This window comes from Rattus rattus, chromosome 6 (assembly GCF_011064425.1).
Source record: "Rattus rattus isolate New Zealand chromosome 6, Rrattus_CSIRO_v1, whole genome shotgun sequence".
NCBI lineage: Eukaryota > Metazoa > Chordata > Mammalia > Rodentia > Muridae > Rattus > Rattus rattus.
The window spans coordinates 91672008-91679731 of record NC_046159.1 but is presented as its reverse complement, the minus strand read 5'-3'; the positions used below and the strand labels follow the sequence as shown (position 1 = coordinate 91679731).

General features: G+C 42.9%; 1 pseudogene; it reads left to right on the top strand.

The window, feature by feature from the left end:
- The first annotated feature begins 4442 nt into the window (after positions 1-4442).
- LOC116904379 lies at positions 4443-4706 on the top strand (annotated as a pseudogene).
- Positions 4707-7724: the final 3018 nt, after the last annotated feature.

Sequence of the window (7724 nt, the reverse complement as noted above, 5' to 3'; positions counted from 1 at the left end):
TGTCTGGGTTATCATTCTTAGGCGAATTATGGACCCTTACAAAATTCCCAGTAATCCTGACTCGGTGACCCCCCCAACCTAAAAATGCACTGCTGAGATTATCTGCTGTTATATTATGACTGCTTTCTTCTTCTTTTTTTCCTTTGCTCCTGTGACTTTCTTACACAGATACCAAAAGCCTGTTTTGAGTTGCCTTAGTCACTTACCTCGGCAGAACAGAACAGACTTTTTTCTTGCTTGCATAGATATTGAAGGTCTTTGTGTGGTTTTTTCCTTCTCCTTCATGCCAATCTCAAATTTGGCTCAGAGATAGTCCTGCTAACAGCTAATCAATAAACCTTTTAATTAAAATTGGATTCAGTCTATGGTCTTTTCCGGGGTGAGGGAGTCACTAATTCTATTAACTTCTACCATGTATTTCTATAGATCCTATGTTTTCTGTAGGTTGCATAAAATAAAATATTTTGATTATGAATTCTGTGATGGCTATTTTGGGCCTATTAATTTGACTATAACTGGAATTAACTAAAATTGAACTGATTTCAAGTGCAAAGATGCACCCTAAACTTAGATTTTTTTCAAATCCTATTTTTAATGATTCTTAAACACTTTAACTTTCCTTGTAGCCTACCACCCACCAGAGATAGTGGAAAAGAAAGGATACGGGGAAAATGGACCTGTTTAGAAAGGTTCTTTGGAGCAACTCCCATCTGTGTTGTCTGGAAATCAGCAGTTCAGTCCACAGGTCAGCAGCGGCAGCTTGATTCACTTGCTAACACTTCACAGATACATCAGCAGTCCAGTTCTGTACAGTCAGGACAGCAGGAGGCACGAGTCAGCAGCAGGGGCCAGGAGGGACTCCAGGAGAAGTCCTCAGCTGTGCCTCTTTCAGGGAAGTGAAGATCAGCAAAGAGTGGAGACCAACAAGCATTGCACAGCTTAGCTCTATGAGCAAGCCAAGCTCAGCCTCCGTCACTGTCCCTTGAGTCCTTTTATACCCTCCAAACACCACATGTGTTCCACAGTTCTTACCTCAGCATGTGCATCTGTCTCAGCTGACATCACTCTGCCGATCAGCCTGAGACCACAGAAGCGACAAGAAACTACAGCAGAACAACAGACTTTTTGGTGTGTTTCTCTTTATGGAGTCCTGACAAATGGAGCTCAACTACACAATGTAAGGCAGACCAATACATGCTTGTCCTTAGTGAACAATCCATCACGTGTCCTTTCATGTGTTTGCTTTAGCAGAAAATCCTCTCTCCTGGGTCTGTTCCAGTGAAACACTCCTTCACGAGTCTGCCTTAGTTTTTCACCTGTGTCCACATCAGGAAAACACTCCTTCATGTGTTTGCTCCGGCAAAACACCATCCAACACAACTGATTCTCTGAAAAACCCATAAGTTTCCACTTCATGTTGGAGTTTTGTTGTTGCTGGTGGTTAGGGTTTTGTTGTTGTTGGTTTTTGTTTTTGTTTGTTTGTTTGTTTGTTTAGACAAGATTTTTCTGTGTAACACTGGCTGTCCTGGAATTCACTCTGTAGACTAGGCTGGCCTCAAACTCAGTAGTGACCTGCCTGTCCTGGGATTAACATCAGGCTTAAGTCTAGACATTTTAAAATGGGAAGATAAAACTTAAATCTGGGCCATACCTTCTCTGGCAACCTGTAAAAGGACACGGAAGAAGAAAACACTTAACTTTTGCTTGCTTGCCCTTGTTCTTGCTATCAAGTTAATTCTTTCACTGATATTAGAACCTTCTTTTTCAGGATTCTGATGTATACTGAAGACCAGGAGAGACATCCGGCCTGTGCTTTCTACTGGGAGAGAGCCATGAACTAGTCAGACTATAACCTGTAAGCCACTCTAATAAATCCTGTTTTCCCGGGATAGTGGTGGAGCATGCCTTTAATTCCAGCACTTGCAGAGCAGAGGCAGGCAGATCTCTGTGTGTTTGAGTCTAGCCTGGTCTGGATAGCCAGGGCTGCACAGAGAAACCTTGTCTTAACAAACAAACAAACAAACAAAAACAAACAAATTCCTGTTTTTTGTACATAGATTTATTCTATTAGTTCTGCTTCTTTAGAGAATCCTGACTGATACAAGTCATTAACTTGCATCCATTAATTAACAGTGGGGTCCCAGATTTTACAGTTTTCTTAATATAATTGAATTTTATCTAACACCTGTTATTGCATTATAAACATTGCATAACCTTGAATTTCTGCAGTATTTTCAATACTGCATCACTTAATAATGTCTTGTGTTTTTGTTGTTTGCTTTTCTTGTTGGGCATGTTATCTTAGCCTCCTTGGAAAAGTCAAAAAGTGTGGGCCTGTTTGTGCTTGCCATGTGTTCTCTGAGGCACCAGCACGAAACTGGGCAGTTGGTACTCTGGAAACATTCAATCCAATGTTTGAATAGAGGGAGTTATTTGTATGAAAACTGAGAGTCTAAATCCTGTTTATCCTCAGCCAAATGAAGAGATGGTATAGTTAATGACTGCCATTTTTCTTCTTCTTCTTTCCTTCCCTCTCACTTTCTGTGGGATCCAAGAGAGCTGCTGACATGCTGTGGGTGGGAATGGATGGAGCCGACGGCGACTTGGGTTTCAAGGCCGCCTCAGTCTGTTCTGCTGAAAGACTGTCTATCCTGCTTCAGGATCCACTGAGCCAACTACAGAGGGGAGGGCAATGGAATGTGGTAATTCAAGTAGAAGTTTTTTAAAATAAAATTGATTTTTAAATTTTGCGTGTGTGCACGCGAGTACATGTGAGTGTAGGTGCCCTTGGAGTTTAGAGGCCTCAGATTCCCCTGGAGCTGGAGTTACAGTTGGTGGTAAGTCGCCTGTTGTGGGCGCTGGGAATTGAACTCAGGTCATCTGGAAGAGCAGTGTGTGTTCTCAACCACTAAACTACAGCTGCAGCCCTCATGAGTGTTATAAACGTACAAACTTATCCTCAGGATTCACTGAGTACAATAAAACCTGAGTCTGTTCTAAGAGTGTTGTCACAGCTGGCAGGTACGTCTCAGATCCCAAACCCCTCAAGAGGGGAGGACCAGGTTTCACTCCTGTGATGAAATCGCTACAGGAAAAACTAGAGCATAGTTACTGGACTGCAGGCCCAGGTCTTGTCCAGGGAATCTGACTTCACTTCTGATGTGTGTGTGTGTGTGTGTGTGTGTGTGTGTGTGTGTGTGTGCGCAGGTGTGCTAGGGGTTGAAGCTAAGGCCCTGACCCTGCTAGACAAGCATTCTCCCACTAAGTGAAAGCCCAGCCCCTTTACAAATTTTCTTTGTGACTAAGTCCCTCAGCTTGGCCTTAAGATTGTGACCTTCATAGTTCTTAAACATGTGACCTTCGGTCTTGGCTCTCTGAGGTCTATGCAGTCATTCTCAGCCTGGCTTTGCTACTAGCTTCTCTATCTCCAACCACACGGCCCCCAGTTTCAGTAACTGCCACTGCCGCCCTCAGGACAGATTCCTGCAGCTTTAGTCCGTAGTCCTTTGCCCGGTGTCTGCAAACCTGAGAGATATGGCCCGAGCATCAGGCTTTGCCCTAGGAACAGGAACAGTGTGGCTGAGGATATGTATGGATAGTTGGTTGGGTCCTTGTCTGGCAAGTCTGAGATCCTGAATTCAATACCAAACCAAACCAAACCAAACCAGAAAACATGCTGGTGTATACTTGTAACCTCAACTCTTGGGTCATCATGAGCTACGAAGCAAATCTGAGGTCAACTTGGGGTATGCAAGAGCCTGTCTCAATTTCAGACAAATAAACAGACAAGAACGGAAGTAAAAAACTCCAACATTACCTCCCAGTTCTTCCCAGTTGTCTTCCTAACTCTTGTTCTTAGAGAGCATGTGATCACAGTCACAAGCGGCTGTTTTTCTTGCTAGCTTGACTTTGCTAGCCTTATTCTCTTGCTGAGGGAGGTGGCCCTTTGCTAACAGACTCTGATTCTGTTCAGCTGTGATTTTTATCTTGGGTTCTGGAAAGGCATGCCTTCCACTCTGATACACTTCACTTGAGCAACTAACATCATATATTATATTTTATAATATGGTCTAATTACATGCTAAGTAAATTGCAACGATGAGTGGATTTGTTAGTTCTCTGTTGCTGGTATAGTGGTGTTTCAATTTGATTGGCGACTCGTGGTTTCACCACATCTGTTAAAAGGTAAAAACAGGAATCTTTGTGAAGACCCTGTCTGGAAGACCATCGTCACTTTGGGGGCAGTCCTTTGACACTATCACTATGTGATGGCTGACTGGCAGCTCTGAAAAGCCATCTTGTACCTGGGTCGAGCTCCGCGCTCACTGCAGCCACCTTCACTGCCCACCACCTCCTCCAACGTGGACTCCAGCAGCTTTCTCGCCAGAGTCCTCGAACTCGACTAATTCCTTACTCACAGCATTGAACCACTGGAACCCACCATGTCACACGCGGCAGTGGACACCAGCTCCGAGATCACCACCAAGGACTTGAAGGAGATGAAGGAAGTTGTGGAGGAGGCAGAGAGTGGAAGAGATGCGCCTGCCCATGGGAACGCTGTAAGGAAGAGGATGGGGATGAAGATGAGGAAGCTGAGGCTCTTCCGGGCAAGCCGGGTAGCTAAGGATGATGAGAACGATGATGTTGACACCGCCAAGAGGCAGAAGACTGATAAGGATGACCAGACAGCAAAAAGGAAAAGTTAACCTTACACACCTTGAACCATTCACCCTCCACTTCCTGTCTCAGAATTTAAACCTGGTCACCTTCCAGTAGAGAAGCAGGCCCCGCCCACCCACTGCGGGCAGTGACATGTGCTGTGCTCTCCACCACTCCACCAAAACCACAACATGAATTGGCAACATGGGAGGAGAAAAGAACCAGAACTTCCCAGGCCCTGCTATTTTTCTTAAAAATATTTTAAAAAGAAAACTTGTTTATATTTTTATCTACATTTTATATTTTTCTACATATTGTTAGGAATCAGCCATTTTAATAATAACAGGTGACTGACCCAGCCTTCAGAGCGTTTTCCGTCCTACCTCAGACTGTATTTGTGGTGAGACCATGCTCATTATAATCTCAAAGGAGAAAAAAAAAAACCTTGTTTAAAAAAAAAAAAAATGGGCTGGGGAGATGGCTCAGTGGTAGAGACTGCTTTCCAGGGTTCTGAGTTCCTGGGTTGGGTCCCCAGCTCCTGAAAAAAAGAACCAAAAAAAAAAAAAAAAAAAAAAAGAAAAGGCCCTGCAGAGATGGCTCCCAGCTCGAAAAAAAAAAAAAAAATCCCAGAGGTCCTGAGTTCAATTCCAGCAACCACATGGTGGCTCACAAACCATTGTAATGGATCCGATGCCCTTCTTCTGGTGTGTCTGAAGACAGCTACAGTGTATTATATATATAAATGAATAAATCTTTTTAAAAAGAAACAAACAAAACAATCAATTCCAAACAATTCTGTATGTATCTAGTAACATTTAGTTGGTTTGGTTTTTTTTTTTTTTTTTGGAGCTGGGGACGAACCCAGGGCCTTGTGGTTGCTAGTACCTGAGCTATACTATAAATAGTTGGTTTTTATGAGACCGTTAAAAAGGTCAAAGATAAAAAGATATTTTTCCTTTTTTTTTTTTTTTTGTTTATAAAGTTGTTTGTTTTGGCCTATTTGATGTATGTGTGAAACAATGTTCAACAATAAACCAGAATGTTATTTTGCTGAATTGTTCTTTTTTTTTTTTTGGTTCTTTTTTTTTTGAAATTGAATTGTTCTTTTTTTTAAAAAAAAAAAAAAAAAAAAAAGAATGCGATGTTTAGTTGAGTGGCATATATGAAAGTAACTTTCATTGGCTTGTTGTAATTGTCATCTTAAAGGATCCCTGCCTCTGTCTGCTAACCTAGGCCTAGTCCTGGAAACTTCTAGTTTCTATACAATCTAATGGAGGCCTACAATGTTTCCAGCCTCTGAGACTTACTGCTGAGTAAGCTCACCCTCTCTGGTTCCTTCTGAGCTCTGCTGGCTGGTTCAACTCAGTTGTTCTGGCTCAAACTTGTCTCCTAGCTGACTGATTCAATCTGGCTTTTCTCTCTGCCTCTGAATTGCCCGACTTATCCTCAAACTAACTCTAGCATTTTTTTCTTCTTCTTCTAATCTTCGGGCTCCTTTTCACTTTCTTGCTCTTTCTGTCTTTACCTGTGTCTAGGTTGTTCTCTCTTCAGTCTGTCTCGGTAAAACTTTCCTTCTCCCTCTCTGGGCTGCTCCCTCTCAATTCTGCTCTACTGTTCTCCATGAACTCTACTGTTTTCCTGTACTGAACTCTCTTCTGTACTGTCTGTCTCCCTCAGTAGCTCCCCTTTTCTCTCTTTTCTTGTGAGAGTTCCATTCTGTCAACTCTTTCTCTGCCACTCGGTTAGACGTCTCTTTCAAACTCAGTGCTTCTTGCTACAAGCTAACTTTACCTTCACTGTATGGGGTTAAAGGTGAGTACCAGGGGTGTGTCTTCCACACAGAAGCATTAAAGGTCATGGCTAAAGCTGAGCCACACCCTGACTAGAAACAGGTTCAAGTATCCTGTAACAGGCTTGTACCTTCGATTGCAGATCTCAGGGGCTATGAGTTCTAGGACAGTCAGTGCTATGTACGGAGATTCCGTCTTTAAAAAACGTGGAGACTGAGACCCAAGACCCATGGGAAGGAAAGCCCTCCCTTAGACCAGCAAAGGTTCATCTCTACAGGCAAGCAGCCAGAAGATGGCCATGCTCTTCCTGATTACAATATCTAGAGAGTCAACTCTGTAACTCATCCTCCACTTGAGGGGTGGCTATTGTTTCTTCAGTTTGCACTCCTTGTAGCCATCTATGGTTTTACTCTGCACTACAGCCATTTGCCCCGACTTAAGTTTAGAAATTGTAAATTTTGGTATTAGCTGAACCTCTGTTTAAACAAAAGTTTTGTTGCAAAGTGAACACACATACACAAAGATAATTTTATCAGTGCATTTACTTAGCTGCATATATATAAAACATTTAACATTTATAGTTGTACTGACTGGTTTTGTGTGTCAACTTGACCCAAGCTGGAGTTATCCTAGAGAAAGGAGCCTCCCTTTAGGAAATGCCTCCATGAGATCCAGCTGTAAGGCATTTTCTCAATTAGTGATCAAGTGTGGGAAGGCCCATTGTGGGTGTCTGGGCTGGTGGTCCTGGTTCTATAAGAAAGCAAGCTGAGCAAGCCAGAGGAAGCAAGCCAGTAAGTAACATCCCTCCATGGCCTCTGCATCAGCTCCTGCTTGAGTTTCAGTCCTGACTTTTTCTGGTGGTGAACAGCAATGTGGAAGTGTAAGTTGAATAAACCCTTTCCTCCCCAACTTGCTTCTTTGTCATTATGCTTGTGCAGGAATAGAAACCCTGACTAAGACAATAGTCAGCAGTTTAAAACCCTGATTGATACCTATATTCTTTCTTATGTAGCAAACCTTCAGTAACTATTTGGTGGCTTGCTGTTACACCCTGGTTAGTACACCCTAATTCAGATTAACTGCATTGCAGGTCCTCACGGTCATATATGGCTAGCAGCATTAGAGAGGGCAGAGCATTTGCATCCAGATTATTCCATTTTGTGCTCTGGTTACATGAATTGTTTCCCCCTTAGGGGGCCTGTTTGATCCCCTTTCCGTCTCCTCTCCCCCTTCCCTTCTCCTGTGGTGTGGAGAATCAAACCATCCTCATATAGG